Genomic DNA, 20805 nt, shown 5'->3' on the forward strand with positions numbered 1-20805 from the left:
GGCGCAGCTCCACTATTTCTGCTGAGCTTATGGACTGGTTATAACTATTTTTCAAAAGTGGGCACTCGCTCAAAATCTGAACATGTACTCTGAAAAAAGTGTCCTTCCGTGTATTCTCTCTGCAACCTTTAATTCCCAGGGTTTCCTTGAGCATGAAAACATCAGATTTTAAATGAAAAATCCATTTTCAGTGTCGTGAATTTTTTTTTAATACGTGCATAGTACAAATGATGTTACAGACCACGCAGTCGGAATACTTCAAGCTGCTAAACAATAAAACCACACCCCTCTCCACCAATCAACATGCATGCCTATTCGGGCTGTGCTCAGCTTAGGAGAGTGTAAGCACTGTTAAATTATTCATCACATTGGCAACAAAGTGTATACTCACTCTGTATGCATTCGGGGAAATGTAATTTGTAACACTTACTACCACTCTGGCCACTATTTCATGTATGAATAATGTAAAGACATGGCACGTAATTCAGTTTACTTCCAGTCCGCTTATATTTGCTACTTCAGTGACTCTGGCTTTGTGTTCTACGTAACTGGGCACAACTTTGTTTGGCCCTGCCAGACCTTAGTGTCCACAAGAACAAATAGACAGTCTTCATTCATTGATTGGGTTTCAACTAGTGAACTGGTGAAAATCATAGATAAATCACAGATACAAAAGAGAACTTTAGCAAACGAAGACTGCATGCATCTTTATGATTGATTGTGAAATTAAATTATGCTTCATAACCTGGAAATGGCACATACTGCAGTTTCAAAATACCTTGCATAAGACTATGGCCACAAAGGTTCTGTCGATTTAATCTCTGGCCTTACTGCCGACGAATGCCATCAAGTTCAGTAAGTGTGGTAGAGTGCTGGTGGTAGTGGATTTCAGACTTAGTTTAATAAATCCAATATTCACAAGCACCACTAGAGAGAGAGACTTCAAAGTATGATTAATCGCTGAGAAGGCTTGTTCTTCTCCACTTTCTTGGCTCCCCTTCACCTTTAAGGGCTTGTGGAAGTACTTACCAATAACGTTGCAGCAAAAATGTTAAACGTGACTAAGAAAAAGAAAATGTAAAGCAGTACGATGAACACCAACATGTAAAGCTCTGGGTTAATGCGAGGAGGCAGACAGGTAAGGGACAAAGTGTTCCCTTAAACTCAGGGTGGCAAAAAATGGAGTTTAACAGAACTCTAATGTCCTTCTTGTTCACTCCTTATGAAAATATATATATATTTTAACATTAAAGGCAGGCACACGCAATACAGACACATCAGCCTACAGCAAAAATTAAAAATAAAAGGATAACCTTTTATGGTTATTTTTGTTCAAGTCTCTAAAAGGATCCCATTTTATTATTATTTTCATACAAGTTGCTTATCTTTCTAATGCTCTCGTTTGCCACTTTCATTTCAAACAGCTTGTGCAGCTGTTTGCGTACTGTCTTACTTGCAAACAATGGTGCCCGCTACAGATATGACTTCCCCATGAACTTTTTCCCAGAGCCAGGAGATGAGTACAAGACCTGATCAATTAAAAGCCCATTCTTACTTCACAGATCCAGCCATGCTGTGATGCTTCTAAAAGCTGCCGCCAACTGGAGGAGCGAAATGACATACATTTCCAGATACCGGAACAAGCCGCCTCCAGGAAAAGAAAAGTGCTTCACTGATTATCACACTCCAGGAAAGAAACAATGTGCTAACTCCTAGGTACTCCTACAAATAACACCAGGCGGGCAGATTACTAGAACCAAACGAGTGAGCCAAAAAAGAATGAAGCAAATGTAGAAGGTTTACTGACCTCCAACAGAAGCTAAAACGCGCGCTTGCGATCTAAATGGCAGCTTCCTGTTTGCTGTGTGGAAACCGCTGCTACATCGATAAACGATCTCGGCGCAGCTCACCATCGTGTGATTCTGGGTATATCAAAGAAATCACTGAAAGTCCCCGTGCCTAAATAAAACAAGCACGTGCTCGCGCTGCAAGTTTAAACAAGCATTGGCCGAAAGTGAAAGTGATTGCGTCAAGAGGCGGAGCGAAGAGCGCGCGCTTGTGAGCGTAATAGCAAGCTGGTGGCCGGCAAAAGCCTTTGGTAGCACTTGAAAAACCTGCTTACTAAATGTCTTGCAAGATCAGCGCATGCGCTGGCTCTAGAGAGACCTAAAAACCCGCCCCCACAGACACAGAAACGGCTACCCCTCTGGCCTACCAGGGAAGTGGAGCCCACTACGGCCTGGCACCCACTCTTCCCACATAATAGAAAAAAATGGGCTATACCTGACAATTAAAAAAAAGAACAAGGTCTTATGTTGTTCTTGGATCTTTGGCCAGAGATCCTGGATACGTAGCTCATCAATAATGTTCAATCGTAAAAATGTTTAATAGCACTATTACAAAAGTTAGTCATCTTTCTTTACTGCTTTACCTAAATCAAAATCAACTGCTTTGCCATTTGGTTTTATGAAAACTATAATTTATATAATATATTGTATAATCACGATTTCAATGTTTTCTGTTCATTTGATTTTCTTTCAGTAGAATTTGAAATTGTCGCCATGTTTAAATAAATTTTGGATGCTTATCATGTTTATTTCTACATCTTTCAAAAATATTTTCTTTGATCAGAGATTTATCGAGAATGGTAGTTCATTGCTCCCAGTAGCATCCGCACTCCTTTCCTTTTCATCCCCATAGTTTTTTGTGTTCTGTGTTTTTTTGTGTTCTATGATTTTTTAAACGTTATGCTGAAAATGACAGGCACCTCGTGTGCCACACACGTTGGCAATCTGAATGAATGAACACTTATAAAGATCATACTGTCACCCATATGTGAAACCGTTGGCTGGTGTCGTCAAACAGTGGGGTCTTACGATGGCCTCATATGCGGACGACACACAGCTAGCGGTGACACTTAGCGGAGACCCCGAGGTAGCAGCTCCGAGATTCCGTGCGGGTCTCTTGGCAGTAGCCAGCTGGCTTCGCACCAACTGCCTCCAGTTGAATGCCACCAAAACGGAGGTACTGGTTCTAGGGAAGCACACTGAGCTATGGGGTAACCAGTGGTGGCCGTCAGAGCTTGGTGTCACGCCTATTCCAGTGGCTGGAGTGAGAAATCTAGGAGTTTGGGTGGACTCTGCGCTCACCTTCAGGGACCACACCAAGAAGGTGGCTGCCACGTGTTACGGAATACTGCGTGGTATTAGGCCAGTCTTGAAGTACTTTGATCCCCCTACCAGACAGCTTGTAGTTCAGGCCTCAATACTATCTAGGCTGGACTACGGCAGCTCACTGTTGTTAGGGGTGAATCAAGCGGAGGCCTCTAGGCTCCAAAGAGTACAAAACGCCGCGGCACGAGCCATTGTGGGCCTTCCCAGACACTGTTCAGTGTCTGGTACCATCACGGCCTTGCATTGGCTCCCGGTCAGACAGCGAATCATGTTCAAGGCGCTGTGTCTGGCCTTCAAAATTTTGAAAACTTCTTCGCCACCGGCACTTGTCACTCTACTTACGCCCTATGTGCCGTCGAGATCTTTAAGATCGGAGGGGCTTCATCTGGCTGTCTGTCCACGCTTCAGGTTGAGCAGGATGGGTGGCCGTTCTTTCAGGGCTCTAGCGGCTGGCCTATGGAACTCGCTACCAGTTCACATCCGAGCTCTTGAGGATATGTTCGCCTTCAGGCAGGCTATTAAAACTTTCCTCTTTCCAGTTCCTGGCTAATTTCTTTTGTGTGTTATGTTACAGCATCTGTCAAAGCGCCAGGACGCCCCTTTGCTGGGGCAGCTGTGCGCTCTAGAAATTTTAATAACATAACATAACATAACATATGGGTTTGATGCTTAGGTCACATAGTAATGAGCCAGAAAGCACACAAGCTGACCAAATGAGAAGATACAAGTTTTGAGTAAAACATAAAAAAAAAAAAGAACAATAGTCTCTGAAAAGCCTCAGTAAGACAGGATTGTTTTCACATAGCCTTTGTAGGAGATTGTTAAACTGTGAGTAGAGATGCATAGTCGTGATAACAGTCGAATTACTCTTAAGTCAACAGGTGTCTATCAGGGCACCTGCTGTGGTTTCTCGGAGCAAAACCCAATTTAAGTGAACCCTTTAAGGGACGCTTCTAAGGAAATTTCTATCCGAGGAAAAAGAGTGATACGGGGAGAGAAAGGCAGGAAGTGTTCTGGTTTTAAGGTGCCTCAGAAACTATCAGGTATTTGTTATACTTCCGATTTTCAGTATGGGAAACACAAGACACATTAGGGTGCATCTGTAAGTTGCACAATAACAGTTATGAACCCATCCCGGAATGGTGCTTACCAAGGTAGAGTAAAGGAAGAGCTGTAATGAACCCCCTCAGCATCCAAGATACAGTAGGAGAATTGAAAGGGAGGTAAGATTGGGAGGACTTCAGTCTTTCCTGAGTCACAGAGAAGGTGGAGCACATAGTTAAAGAAACTCTTTAGGTTAGTAATTCAGAAATGCAGTGAAACAGAGGAGAAGGAGGGAGACAACCGGAATTCTCCTAAGTGGATAGATCCAAGGGAACCAAGGAAGGGGAAAACAATTATAGTGCAGGACACTAAACGAGTGCAAACTGAATGAAAGCAGAGGAAGCTCACCAACTGCTGTTTCAAACATTGACCACCATGTTTGCATTGTTTTTAGGTGATATTGCCTCCCTTGCCTTGGAAGTGGAACCTGCTCCTTGAGCTCCTGACCCCACAGACCTATTGCTTTCCAGGCCCAATCTCAAAGATGCTTCTTAGTCTCCATTTCACCATCTTCCAGAGTTTCCATGCTTCTGTATGTTTGTCCCAAAGGTTAAACTTATTTGCAGGAAAGGTAAGAGAGTTATGCCTAAATGGTGATTCTTTTCCTGGCACATTGCATAAGCCTCACCACTGGTAAACCGTGAGTTTGAGACCGATTCCTGAAAGTACAACAAGCAGAAAACTTGAGGTGGGACAAAGGGATAGACAAATCCATGGAAGAAAGCCATATTAATTAGTTGAACATATATTTAGGATGACGTTGACATAGCGATATACACATTTTTTATACGCAGCCTTCGACTTCCAAAGCTGTTGTAATGCTAGTCTTTGGTCCTTGTGAAGGTTATTTAACAGAAGTTGTACTCTTGGATTCTTTGGAAGAGCGAAGTTCTAGACAGATGTGAGGATGGCAGCCATACGAACAGTAAAATGGGGATCACCCTAAAGCCAAATGCAACAAGATATTATACCCAAACTTGGGCAGAGGCAGCCATTGAACCCACTGTGTCTGATGTTGCATTAGATAGCACCTTAAATAACGTTCTAACATTTGTTAAGCCTCTCCATCATGCCATATATGTGTAAGTGGTAATTGGTGGATTGTAGGACTTGGCCCTTTTTGGCTAAAGTTCCCTAAACTTTTTGCTTTCCCCCTAGACCTTTTTTCTGACATGGTGTTGCCAACTTAGATGCTTTGTGCCCTTTGCCACTGCTAATCAGTGTCAAAGTGCAAGTGCTCCAGGTATAAAGTATAATGGCAATTCGTTGTCCATGATTGGTATGATTTCCTTACTAATAAAGCCCCTAGTAAAGTGCACTATGTGTGCCAGGGCTGGTAATACAAATGCTACTAGTGGGCCTGCAGCACTGCTTGTGCCACCCACACCAGTAGCCTTAAATAGGGAACTCAGGCCTGCCATTGCAGTGCCTGCGCGCAGTTTGTTAAACTGCCATGTTGTTCTAACAAGTGCACCCACTTGCCAGACCTTACCCTTCCCTCTCTATACACATCAGACACCCCTATGGTAGGTCCAGGGTACCCCCTGGGCAGGGTGCAGTGCATGTGAAAGGTAGGACATGTAGTAAGGTGTGTAGCATGTCCCGACAGTGAAATTATCTCCATTTCGTTTTTACTGTTGAAAGACCATCTTACCCATAGGACAGAATGGGAAGGCTGTGTAACATGTTTTCCAGCCTATCTTCCCAAAGGCTTAAGAAGGAGAGCTGAAGTTTAGTATGCCTGAACTCACAATGTAATAACAGATCTTTCTATGAAGGTGTTTTTTGCATTGTGTGTTTATAAGCCACTCTTTTAGAAGTGGCTGGGTTTTGTCCTCTAACATTTCTGTGTGTCCCTGTCTGGTTGTGGATTGACTGTCTGGATTTGAAAGTGATAGGATCTGGGGAATGTCTTGACCCAGGGTAGGAGGTGAGACAGCAACAGGCTGACCTGCATCTGGAGTGTAGGGTGAGGAGTTACCCCTACAGGTGAAGAAGCCTGGATTGCTGCCATAAAACAATTGTCCCATCTCCTGCTGAGTGATTGAGAATCCAGACCCCCACTAATCAAAGGAAGAAGGTGTCACTGGCAGGGAGGTACCCAGAACTGGTTTGAACAGGGGTCAGTGCCCCCCCCGAACACAAAGACTTCAAAGCCATTTAGGGGTATAACTATGAGAGCTCTTAACTTTGGAGAAATGGCTTGATCAAGATTGAATAAGACTGGAGCTACTTCATGGTCAAGAGGAACCTTTGCCAAGGAAGAAACAACTGAAGAGACTGAAGGAAAGGACTGACCCTTGCTGTGTGTTCTGGGGCTGGCCTGCAGTTTGCTGTTTTAACCAAGGAAAGGCTGTGTGCTGTGTCCCTCTGCTTAAAAGGACTTTTCTGTGCTGTGTCTTGAAGTAACTTATCCCCAAGGGCCCGAGATGAGCTGACTCCCTGTTGCAGAAACTCAGGAACACAAAAGTTTCCAGGAGAGTCTCAGCGACGCTGTGCGCGTGTGCTTTTTGTAGCCTGAGACCCTCGTAAGGAGTGCCCTATGATTGTGGGCACCTGGAGTCCAAGTGAGGCTCAGCAACGCTGTGTGGGTGTGCTTTTTGCAGCCTAAACCCTTCGTGAGGATCGTCCTGTTATCGAGTGCACCGGAATCCAAGTGAGTCTCAGTGACGCTGTGTGCCTGTGCTTGGTGCAGCCTTAGACCTTCGTGAGGATTGCCCTGGTATCATGCACCCAGAGTTAAAGTGAGTCTCAGCGACGCTGTGTGCATGTTCTTCGTGCAGCCTGAGACCTTCGTGAGGAGTGCCCGGTGATCGTGAACCCGAAGCGACGCTGTGTGCATGTGCTGTGTTCATGTGCCCTGCCGCAGCCTGAGATGTTCGTAGCAGTAGCGGCCCGAACCGGCAGCCCCGGAGGAGCTGAGCCGCCGGCCTGAGCCCGCCATTGCCATTTCACAAAGATTTCATTGGAGCCCAAGTCGCTGGAAGAGGAGAGGAGAGTGAGGTCGCAGCCCCCAAGTAATGTGTGTTGACGCCTGGGGCAGGGTGCAGGCTTGGAGGGAGACGCTCTCAGCCTCTCTCTCATTCTGGCAGCGCGAGCCTCTGCATCGGCTCGTATCGTGGCCCGTATTGGCCAAGGGTGTGGCAATACCAGGGCCGGAGTGTGGATCTGCAATTTTTGTTACACCATACCCATGTTGGGGGCAACTTTTGACAGAGGCTAACTGCGAGTCAGCACGAGTGGCGGAGAGACTGCCTAAGGCCCGGTGATCGGTGCTGGAGTGTATTACGCATTTCTTTATTTCTGCATAACGGAGTACCTTATTGTCGTATTACACATTGCATCATTTTTGCATAGCAAACTACCTGATTAGTGTTTTACACATTCAATTATTCCTGCATAACGGACTACCTGATTAGTGTATTACGCATTGGCATTATTTCTGCATAACGAACTACCTGATTGTCGTATGACTCATTGCATTGTTTCTGCATAAAGAACTACCTGATTAGCGTAGTACGCATTGCATTATTCCTGCATAACGAACTACCTGATTAGTGTATTAGGCATTACAATATTTCTGCATAACCAAGTACCTGATTGTTGCGTTAAGCGTTGCATTACTTTTCCATTGCAAAGTGCCTGATTCTAGCATTACGAACTGCATAACATTATATTAGGACTACAGTGGAATATTTAGAAGTGCTCATTAATATCACCAGAATTTACAAGGGCTGGCTGGCGTAACAACCAGCCAGGAGGATTATTACACATACTCACTTGGATTTATATTGTGTGGTCTTATCGTATATCTTGTTATATAAAATGTATATTCGTTTTTATAAAACTTGTGTGGAGTACATTTGTGGTGTCATCATTGGGTTACTGTGAGCGTGGTTGCAAATACTTTACACATTTGTCTTGAAGGTAAGCCTGACTGCTCATGCCAAGCTACCAAGGGGGGGGGGGCTATCTGTCCTTCCTTTCCCTGACGTGGAAACGCGAATCCCTACTTGGCCTAAGGTACCTACCCCAGCCAACCAGATATCCCGGGTCTAACATGGATGTAAAGAGCAAACTGATCAAGAACTCGGACCTGGTCCTGGGCTTACTGCTGATGAATAGCTCTGATTCTTTGATCCTATAGACAACAGAAAGACTAGTGGCTAACCTTTCCTATGTACATGTACCTTCTGGAGTTGATGGCTTCATTGCATCTTCAGTTACCGAGAAGTGTAGCCACGTTTTTACTGGGAAAGTAATAACTGATGCTGATGCAGATCCTAGTCTCTTAGATGGTGGAAGTTTTATGTCAATGTGGATAGCCTCCATCTTCTACTGTATTGTTTTTTATAATAAATACAAAAAAGAGCTGGGAGTGCTTGATTTATCTTAGACACAATTCGATATTTTAATCTTCAAAATAAACACAAATGAATCTATAATCCAAACATATGAATTGTAAACATATACACAATCAAAATTCTTGTTTGATCCTGACATTTGGCTGCTGAATATCAGGATCAAACAAGAATTTTGATTGTGTATATGTTTACAATTCATATGTTTGGATTATAGATTCATTTGTGTTTATTTTGAGGATTAAAATATCGAATTGTGTCTAAGATAAATCAAGCACTCCCAGCTCTTTTTTGTATTTGTTCAGTTTAATCTGGGGTTGGGACGATGCCCCAGTAGCTGGTTGAGTGTTAAACAATACTGTTTTGAATGTACTATCCCTAGTGCACCTTACTATACCCTACGTCGTCCAAAAATCTTTTTGCATATATCATTGTTTTTTATAATACTTTATTTCAAAGCATCATGGCTAAGATGCTCCAACACTTTTACAACATACTCAGGACTATATATGGTATAAGGTTCAAAAGAACCATGGTGCAGGCAGCACTAGCTTAGAAGAGTCATGCGTACCCCCTATGAATGGAGAGCCCATTAAGAGGAAACTTTCCTACTTGCGATCACATTCAGGTTTTACCTTCTATAAAGTGTTTGTCTACAGACACTGATAGGATCCTGTGCTTCAATGCCTACAACTTTAGACAGGCTAGGCCCCTTTCAAAAATATTGCAGGATGGAGAAGTACGCTAAGTCACTTCTCAGCATACAGGCTGCTTCAAACTCATCATAGGATATGGACGGAGAACTCTCTCTCCGACATGCGTATATTTCCCTCATTCTTCAGGCAATACAGGATTCTAAAATGGCTCTCAAAACTAAAATTGGTAAAGTTGGAATTCAATGTGGCTCTCATTTTGTAATATCTCCATAACGCAGTGAAGAGGGTCACTGAAGCTGCCATCCGAATATCAGAATTAGAAGACATTGTCAAGGAACTCAGGTCCAGTAGAGTGACTCATTCATGGAACAGGGCGGAGGGTGCAGAGGGTCGTTCCCTAAAGACCAATCTTTGATTTGGGGCTTTCCTGAAGCAGCTGAGGGTAACAACCCAAACACTTTCTGCAGACATGACTGATGGCAGTGATCTCAAAGTAAGAACTCTTGCTGCATTTTATAATTGCTAGACCACATAGGTCGCTAAGCACGCGGTTCAATCTGGAAACTCTACCCAAATCAATAATACCTTGCTTCCTTAACGTCAAAGATCGGTACTTAATCTCTGTACTATCAAAGTCCTTGGGGAGGTGAAATGTGAGTATCACGCCATCCTAATATTCCCTGACTACACAAGGATGGTCCAAAAGCAGAGTAAATCATTTGATCAAGTAAAAGAAAAAAGTACATGCTGTTATTTCCTGCAAAGCTTAAAATTATATTTCAAGATCAATAATTCTTCATTGAGTCCCCGGCACAGGCTTCCACTGTCAAAAATATATGAAGTGCAAGATCCATTCACCGCTTATAGACCCACTCATCGCCATAGGTCTAAGACCCAAACACAGCACAGGAATGGCATGCAGAGCCCAGCTCCGTGATGGTTGATGCTCCTATACCGGGAGACTCTACTGATTTAACATGATAACAGGAAGGAACTGACATGGAGTGTGGTGAGGGAGGCTCAGTCCAAACTGATTCGGACATCAATGCGACTAAGATGAAATATGACATCCCGCATAACTACTACAACACAAAAATATGGAAATAGTAATTAGTCAGAATGGTGACAGTGTGGGGAGCAATGTAGGGGGCGTTAATTGGTCATCCGCTGCAGTCCTCAATCAACTAGATCCAGTCTAGGAACATAAGATGTGAGTCACAGGGGCTTTTAGAAGAGGTCATATATGAAGAATAGCTGGCATTTAGCTCTTCCTAGTATAGTGGATATGCTGTCCTTGTTCTTTTCGATAGATACTTAGTTGACGTATTGTGGATATGGGTTGTTTATAAGTTGCTTATTCTTTTGAATTTTGTTGCACATGACTGCACATCCCACTGAGACATGGATTCTCTTATATTAGTTATCTGACATACATGGCCACTATCACCCATACACATGATTCTAATGTGCAGTTAAAGTGTCTTTTGTGGAATGTTGATAGTCTTCTTAATAAAATTAAAAACAGGATTGTCCTTAAAAAGTCTAAACAGCATGGAGCTGACATCCTAATATTTGAAGGGACTCACTTGATGGGTAATGATTGTAAATGCTTTCAGCGGTATGGACTCTTAAGGGAATAATGTACTATATTTCATAGAAGAACCAGAGGTGTGGCAAGTTTGATCTATTGTCTGGACATCCTGGGGGTAGAGCACACATGGGCAGATAAATGTGGGTGCTCCAGTGTGCTAACAGGATCCATATTTGATTGACCCATCACTATTACAGCTGTTTGCTCACTACCCTTCCTGCCTCATGTATATTTATCCTGTGAGGCTCGCCTGGATTTACTGCAGGGACGAAATGGATGGAATCGATGCTAGGTTCCAACTTCCCTCACCCACCTCCTTTGCCCAACTATGTCAAAGCAAAAGAGGGAAGGTGGGGAAGGAAGGAAAACAAAACAAGGAACGGAAGAAGGGGTAGACTCCACTGGATCATACGTTGGGTTGTCAATGGGAAAAACACAAAGTACAAGGTACAGTGTACAAGTAACTGGCTCTATATATACACACTACTCTGATAAAATACCTGTTGAATGATGTGCTAATCATGTGTGGGGAACAGGCTCAAATGAGAATGTAGGACACTCACAAGTATCTATGTTAAAATCACCGTAGGAGTTTACGAGACCCTTAAGGAAAAAATAACCCGTTACGCCTAAATTTGAGAAAAAACAAAAAACTAATTTCCCAGGTCAGGAGAGAGCACAGATACAAAATAGGGCAAAAAGTGCATGGTCAAACTAGGAAGGTACATGGACTACCTGTGAACACTAATACAGTTTCTCTATATTGTTTTTTAGTAAGAAGAGACATAACGCAACCAGAAGAAAAACTAGAAACACACTTCTAATCAAGTAAAGAAAAACAGCAATCGGATAAGTGTGAACGTGCTGCTAGAAAGAGGAAAGGAAATATTATAAACTAAAGAAACTGCAATTCTTTAAACACCTTTCTTTCTTTGCTTTTTAGAGGCAGAGTGCCAGGACACAAAGGGTTAAACAAGCAGCAAACCCGAAGGAAACAATATTGCCAGCCGGCAAGGGAGCTTTGTGACGTTTGTTGCTCCGGAAGAGCACCTGACCATCCGGAAAAGAAAAGGTATCTCCAAGAGGCCCTGAATGAATACAGGTGCGTCAAACTACTCCAGCTACAATCAGGAACTGTCAGGTAAGTAAGGCAAACATCTATGGGAGGCCTAGCGTGGTCTGTGCTTGAACACGAAGTGCTTTTCCATTGCGGACCCCGACTTTATATTTGCTCAGGCGCCACCTTTGCCAGCTGACAGGAGACAGCGAACGGGGCTTGCATCAGCGATCTCGGGCGGGATTAAGTAACGCTGCTGCAACTCTATACTAAATGCCCATTGGTCTTCACAATTAGTGGCTGACATTTCAATAGACCTATGACTGTTGGTTTGACCAAGTGGGGTAGCAGTTTTACTGTACTGGTACCTACTTGTATCTTTTTCAACATCCATGAGTTTTGAATGACACATGGAGACAATACCAGCCCGTGGCTGAGGGCACTCTTTTTTTTTCACCGGTACATCAGTGGTTCTCCTACATTGACTCTGACTTCATCCCAACTACTTTGAAATACACATCGAGGCACGTGGACTTTCAGAGCATACATTGCTTGATATTTGTATGCAATGTGCTAACCTGAGATCACGCCCACTGTAGAAGCTAAACTTATGGTGGCTGACAAAGAAGGTATTTCAAGGGGCTCTCAGAGTACTTTCAATGAAATACTCACTTAGTATACTCCCCTGCTTGGGAAGTTTCTAAGGTGGTTCACAGAGGTAGAATAATTTCCACCTTAACCCATTTTGAAAAAGAGCAGAAACACAGATGCATCAAACTTGAGCACTCAGTTCAGATAGCAGAACAGAAATTCAGGGATTATTCCTAAAAAATAATCTTGCATATATTGTCAAAGGAGAAACTTGAATACCAACAAACACATTTAGGAGAATTTGGAAAATGTGGAAGGCCTCCCAAAGCTGGTTATAGGAATAATGTTACAAAACTGGGAAACTACTACTCTGGCTGATTGAAAGGGAGAAAGCGAGGTCCAAGAACATTGATTCTTTTGGCCACAGTTGTGACATAGGTAGCACTAGAGTAGGAATACATCCTAATTTCCCTCTACTTGCCATGGTGAAAGGTTGCACTGTTTGTGACTGTGCCTTGCCACCCAGGGAAACCAACTAAACCAGCCATTTTGAAAACTGACCATCCAGAGGACTCCAGGGTGGTGTGCCTTGCAAGGATCCTACCCTATTTTTGTACCTACCACACCTTACAAACCTCAAACTTTACCTAAAATCTTGCATTTTCCTCACATTTCTATGAAAAGAAGTTCCATAATCTGTGGGGAATCACAAATTTCCTTCCACACAGTTTTCCCCCACTTGTTCTAATAAAAATGGTACTTGATGTTTGCAGCTGCCTCTAACATTTGCAACACAAAAGACCACAAAATGAACATGGAGAAATCAGTAATAGGGGTAGTGGTGGTATTTGGGATCGGGATGGCTAGCCACCCAGGGAAAACTACCTAACACAGACATTTCTGAAAACTTGACATCTGAGGAAGCCCAGGTTGATGTGCCTCTCATGGATCCCACAGTGGTTTCTTACATACTGTGCCCTACAAACCTCAAATTTTGCCTAAAATTGCAGACTTTCATTTTATTTCTGTAACATAATCTCTGCAGATCCATAAAATTCCTACCACCCAGCATTTCCCCACTTGTTCCCCACTTTTGGGGCTGGGCCTAGTGCCTGCGACAGGAACAGATTAAGCCAGGGTCAATGTAATCCCTCCATCCCCTCACCTTTACAAATCAATTGGCCCTGAGGGAAGGGTCATGAAGGGAGGTGGCATGCCCCCGTCCCCACTCAAAATGTGTTTCTGTACCCCCCTCCCCCCGGCCCTGGCCCAACTAATTTTATTTTATTTTTGATCTTTTAGACAAAGATCCTCTGAGAATTTGCATACAATTTAAAAATATATATCTTTGGCACCAGGGGAGTCGCTCTAGTGCTCCCTCACTAGGCCCAGGTCAGCAGGTTATCTCTACCCTAGCCCACTATATGTTTTTTTTACTTAGTGTCAGGACAGGAAACTGAGTCTCTCTGAGTCCTGAATTGGCTGCCATCACATCTTTATTGATGTGGTAGCAGCTAATCAGATCTTATGTCTAGATCTATCAGCTCTGCTGATCCTCTGTGGCATGAAATCTATAACGTTTTTAAATGTTAATTTTTCTAAAAGTACTCAACAGATTTACATCAATGTAACATAAGAAGGTGCAATTTCATTTGCAGTTTTTGCGTTATCACAGTTCAGATTTCTTATGGAAATATAAATAGGGAAAATCACAGTCTGTCACATGATGGCATTTTTTTTGTCTGATTTGGAGATGAGCACATCAACAGTTGTTTATTGTTCAACATACATTACAAATGACTAACACCTACTAACCAAGCCATTATTATAGCTTTGGGGGCCTGAAATAGTGTAAATTGCCACACTCTTAGGTGTGTGTGGTTAATAGTTGCGTTGATACTTTCATTGTCAGCACTGGCACAGGCAATGGATGGTGCAAGCTTCAGTGGCCTCCTGAAGATGGTCCTGGCACTTTTTTTTTTTTTTTACAAATTAAGCACTGTACCCAGTGGCTGTAGGAAGTTAGTCCATTATGCAAAGTACAGCCCCTTCATAGAGGCCTCACTGGGGGGCAACCCGCCTTTCAGGTTTAGGAAGCCTATTGATATAACAACACTTATTTGGGAATAAAAGAATGTGCTCTGTGAGACAGCATGTACACTGCAATGCAAATGTTTTACTCATACCCTCTGACTCTCATAACTTAATTATTCAATAACGACGGTGCCATAATATTATGGCCTAAATATCTTCTGACAAAAATATTGAGTTCTAAATATTATTTACAAAAATATTGCCCCTTGGAGATAAAAATAGAACATGTATGCACAGTTGGAAGATATTTTTGTAACTAGTACTTGGACCACAATGTTTATGTCATACAATATTCTTGCTATGGAGACTCCGTTTTACAGCCAATCCGTATGCAAAGAGGGCAGAGAGGAAACATTTATAAAATGGCTCACTTGCACTATATTATTCTGCAGATGTGCTTTCTTGTAAAGCACTCAGAAAAAACAATGTGTTCTGTTGGGATGTATACAATTACTTAGAGTACTGTATTAATACTAAGGTAAATTACTTTTTATAAAGCATACATCAATGATTCCCAAGCGAAGTTAATTCACAGACCGAGAAAACAAACACACACACCAGGATATAGTAGTCAATAATGTATTCTGAATGAGCATTAAATACTAGAGGCTGTCACAAATTACACATATAATTGTGTCAAGAAACAGTAAGTGACTGTGCTGAACAAAGTGACATATAGTGATTGAGTGATATAGACAGTACACTATATACAACACAAATATATGTGGAATAAATGCGTGGGGGGGAAGGGAGGTTTGGAGAAGGTTTTGTCCTGTCTCTTTTTGCACATGGACCTCCACCAGCCGTTTGGAGTCTCGTCAGGGAGTCTTACCAATTCAGGCTTGCTTATCGAAATGAAGTTGCGTCCATATGGTGGCGGTAACGATCAGCTGAGCTGATCGGAACCTGGTGGAGGTCCGTAAAAGATTGAATCAAGGTTCCAATTGGTTGGTGGAGACTTCCTGTGCCCAAACGTGCATCTTTACCCAAATACTACTTTCTGATTGCATTCATTTGAGACGTCTGCCCTGTTGGCTGTCCATCTTCCCTTTGTCCTGAAGAAGACCAGCACTGACGCATCCTAGAATTGCGCTGTTTCATGGTCGAAACATCGACAACGTGCCATATATGTCCGCACAGCCCTCATTATCACGCTTTAATTTATTTTTGGATCTAGCGGCCCATGTGCAAAAAGAGACAGGACAAAACCTTTGCCAAACCTCCCTTCCCCCACGCATTTATTCCACATGTATTTGTTTTGTATATAGTGTACTGTCTATATCACTCAATCACTATATGTCACTTTGTTCACCACAGTCACTTACTGTTTCTTGACACAATTGTATTTGTAATTGTGACAGCCTCTAGTATTTAATGCTCATTCAGAATACATTATTGACTACTATATCCGTGTGTGTGTGTTTGTTTTCTCGGTCTGTGAATTAACTTTGTTTGCGAATCATATATGTATGCTTTATAAAAAGTAATTTACCTTAGTATTAAAACAGTACTCTAATTAATTGTATACATCCCGACAGAACCAATTGTTTTTTCTGATATCAATACCCAGGTTCAGAGGGACACCGTGTCGCCCTAATGCACAGCAGACCAGAGGGCCCAGTACAACCCACAGCTTTGCATCACATCCCACCTCCGTCACTTTCCTTGAGGTGTTTCAATGCACCAAAGTCCACGTTCTGACAAAGAGAGGATCACCTTAGGATCATTGCATGCAAAATTGATTAGTGGCACTAATTAGTAAGCCACTAAGCCACGTATGTACTTTATTCTGTGTCTGTGTGTGCAAAGGTTTTCTTTGTCTTTCATTCCTGAAGTCCTCGATCTATATTGGTATAAAAAAATTATTAAAAATACTGAAATGAAAGGATAACATTTTGCAAGAAAACCTATGCATGCATGGAATTCGAAAAACTAACAACCATATTATCAACATGTCCTGTCTAAAAAAATAAGCATTAGCAAAGCCAATAGGTTTTGCCTTTGTGAGATCGATTGACTTTGTCAATGTTTTTTAGACACCTCAACGCGGGCTGCTGTGCAACATAACTTAATGCTATGAAAAAAAAGTGCTATGACGTGGCCAGCATTGACCGTGTCATAGCGCTTTTTTACTTTACTTTAATCCATGTTGCACAGAGGCCTACGCTCCTGTGCAATATATCTAAAGAAAAAGATTGATTAAGCCAATAGATCTTGTGCATGCAAGTGTTTTTTGGCTTTATTAAAGTGTTTATGACATAGAGGTGGATTGGAGGGGCCATGGGGAACCGTGGTGGTTGGGGACATTAACATAACAGACAGCGGAAGGAGGGCGCGAGGGGGAAGAAACACAAGGGGGGTGGGGAGAGAGACTGGGGCAAGATCACAGAAGGTGGGGAGGAGGAAGCAGCAGCAAGCCAACAGTGGGAGGAGGGCGGGGGAAATCAATATGAGGGAGGGGCAGGAGAGGAGGGAGGGAGCCGCAACATAATAGACAGTGGGGATGGGCAGGTGCAAGCAACACGAAGGAGGGAGCAGCAACACAACATACAACTGGAGGTGCGCTTGAGGCAAGCAACATACGGAAAGGGTTAGGGGAGGAAGGAGGTAGCAGCAACTCCTTTGGCAGCAGGAGGACGACAGGGGAAAGGAGCATGAGGGGTGGAGGGAGGTTGGGGAAAGAGCACTGACAGTGGAAGGAGAGAAGGGCACAGGTGGTAGAGAGCAAAATGACAGGCAGTGGGGGGTGGACCTCCAGACGCGTGCAGCTGGTGGAAGGACACTGGCTACAGACATTAAACTGTACTTAGTTTATGCTCCATTGCAGAGATAAACACTCTAAGCCCCATGAGGAAGCTGGAGGCACTGACCAATAATAAGCAAGGACAAAAGAGTGACGTCAAAGCTAACCAATGATTAGTAATAGTAAAGTTTTTTTTTTGTTTACAAAATATTTTGCCAACAGCTCAGACGTTGTCTCAGGCAAAACATAAAAAGCACACAAAATATACAATTCTAAAATAATGGTTATGCTCAGGCAAGCGGGTGGCACATGCTCTGACAAACTGTGCTACGTATAAGCATCATGTCTAGAAAAGCAAAGAAAAAAGCGCACTGCACACGATGACTCAGAACTGTGCATAGCTGACCTCGCTCTAACTGAGACAACCCAACTTGAACCAGCTATTGTCATTTGCTGAGATGGTTATGGGCAGGTTGGCGCCAGAGCTGGCTGAGGGAGGTTTACTCCTTTCCATTTGGTCGTGCAGCACCTCATTTCATTGTCACAAATAATGGATGGGTGGTGATTAATCAGGTAAGTCATCCTGTGCCACGCGACAACAACAATGCAGCATGTCTCAGCCTTGGTTGCATGTTTTCCTTTTGGTTACAGAATTAGAACAAACAAACCTCCTGAATGCCTCGGGTACCACTGGCCAGTTGTCTCTGCATGCGTAAGAAGCAGCACTTAATTTGTGCTAGTGGTTGCAGGCGTGGCCTAACAGAATACATTTCTGAACTTATTGTTTAGAGTCAGACCCGGAACAAGAGAAAGACTGAAAAGGTGGAAAGATAGGGGGACGGGAAGGATGGAAAAACTATGACAACTTGAGAGAAAGCAGAAACAATAAAGAACCTGCAAGTGTGAGATAAACTGTCTGGAAGTGTCTGTGGGTGAATAAAAAAGGCATAAGGAGAACTTCAGTTTTTGGAAATACCAGCATTCACCAACAATGGCTTCTGTCCTTTAAGAAGGCCCTGTCGTTTATTATCTTACAAATTAGGCTCTGGAAAATAAGTGCCGAAATCGGCACTAGTAAGCTCTGGTTAAAATAAAGTAATGGTAATCTGAACCTTCTAGACAGAAAAATGAACTTTATAGAAAATTGGCAGAGAGTCTACTATCAAGCAGCTCAAAGGTTTGTTATCAGATTTAAATATAATCTAGACATTTACCAGGTACTGTCTGCACTTGAGGTGCCCACAATGGTGCATGCGTTCAAAGATTTCTACATCAGCTAGAGTAACAGCACAGTTGGTAGTCTTGTCTTCTATTCCCTTTATAATCATGTCTTCCTATCATTTTCATTAATGTTTACGGCTGTAGAAAAAAATATCACTCCAGGGGACTGGAAATGAATCGCGAAATACTAAAAGAAAATCGGTATTTACGATTTACTCCTAAAAGGCCTACAATAGTGGGATTACAGACAATATTTTTACTCAGAATAGAGAGATAAAAGTAAATACATTAACCCATAAATAAATTAATAGACACATAAATAAATAAATAAATAAATAAATAAATAAATAAGGACATGTAAGATCTGTTTTGTTTCAGACAGTTGGCATAACTGGCCTTGAAGTTAAAAACAAGCATTTACAATGCAATGGTCTCGTCTTTGTTAAAGTTAGAGCTATTGGCATTGCAAATGTCATGTTTTTCATTTTTTTTTGTAACCGATAAATATATGATATTGTCATTTACAATGGCAATAGGTAAGCATTAGAGAGTAGTAGAGAGTAATAGCTTAATCTCTCGCAAATGCAAGACCTATTGCATTTGCACCCACACACACAGAGCCACACACACAGAGAACCCCCCCACACACAGAACCTCCACACACACAGAGCCACACACACAGAGCCACACACACAAACAGAGCCACACACACACACAGAGCCCCCCCACACACAGAGAACCCCCTACACACACACAGACCCCACCCACACACAGAACCCCCCACACACACAGAACCCCCCCACACACAGAACCCCCCCACACACAGAACCCCCATACACACACACACAGAACCCCCACACATAGAGCCACACACACAGAGCCACACACACACACACACAGAGCAACACACACACACACACAGAGCCACACACAGAGCCACACACACACACACAGAGCCAAACACACAGAGCCATGCACACACACAGAGGCATGCACACACACAGAGCCATACACACACACACAGAGCCACACACACACACACACAGAGCCACATACACACACAGAGCCACATACACACACAGAGCCACACACACTCACAGAGCCACACACACCCACATAGATACACACACACAGAGCCACACACACACTGACAGAGCCACACACACACTGACAGAGCCATACACACACTGACAGAGCCACACACACACACACACTGACAGAGCCACACACACACACAGAGCCACACACACAGAGCCACACACACACACACACACACAGCCACACACACACACACACACAGAGCCACACACACACACACACAGCCACACACACACACACACACACACAGAGCCACACACACACAGCCACACACACACTGACAGAGCGACACACACAGCCACACACACACAGAGCCACACACACACACACACAGAGCCACACACACACAGAGCCACACACACACGCAGAGCCACACACACACACACACACACACAGCCACACACACACAGAGCCACACACACACACAGCCACACACACACACACAGAGCCACACACACACACACAGAGCCACACACACACAGAGCCCCACACACACACACAGAGCCACACACACACAGAGTCACACAAACACACACACACAGAGCCACACACACACACACAGAGCCACACATACACACACACAGCCCCACACACACACACAGAGCCACACACACAGAGATGGAAGGAGAGGTCACGGAAAAAAGGCAGATGTTCTGGGCCATGACCCTTTCGGATCCAAATAGGCAAATGTACTGTAGTACATTCCCATCATCAAAATGCCTTAAAGCGCTTTCGGATCCCGGGCACCCATTACAAGCGACACCGTTCCTTCAGCATTCATAAGCCTAGCCATAAACATGCTGTGCAGTGCATTCTTTGAGCGAATGGCCCTCCTCATGTCAAGAGTCCGTAGGTCCAAGACTGCTGTGAAACCATCCTCCATTTACATCTGCGGTGATGTGTGATAGAGGCAAAACATGGTGGGCTCTTCAGCATACTGAATTTCAGTATCCTATCTTTTAACACATCTGATGATTAGTAAGCACAAACTTTACGTGTGCTACCTCCTTGGCTGGTAAAGATGAAAGTCCAAAAGTTTAAACTTTTAATAAACTCCCCAGACAAAGCCTAGCATACCAATGGGCCTCATTGCACATCGCCTGCCGATCAACCCCA

At 43.3% G+C, this 20805-nt stretch overlaps 1 long non-coding RNA gene across 1 annotated transcript in view; it reads right to left on the bottom strand.

Annotated features, from left to right (window-relative positions):
- Positions 1 to 20805, bottom strand: part of LOC144827453 (uncharacterized) — a 1218604-nt gene that overhangs the window by 472158 nt on the left and 725641 nt on the right. The gene's annotated exons all lie outside the window — the stretch shown is intronic.

Source organism: Lissotriton helveticus, chromosome 4_1 (assembly GCF_964261635.1).
Source record: "Lissotriton helveticus chromosome 4_1, aLisHel1.1, whole genome shotgun sequence".
Taxonomy (NCBI): domain Eukaryota; kingdom Metazoa; phylum Chordata; class Amphibia; order Caudata; family Salamandridae; genus Lissotriton; species Lissotriton helveticus.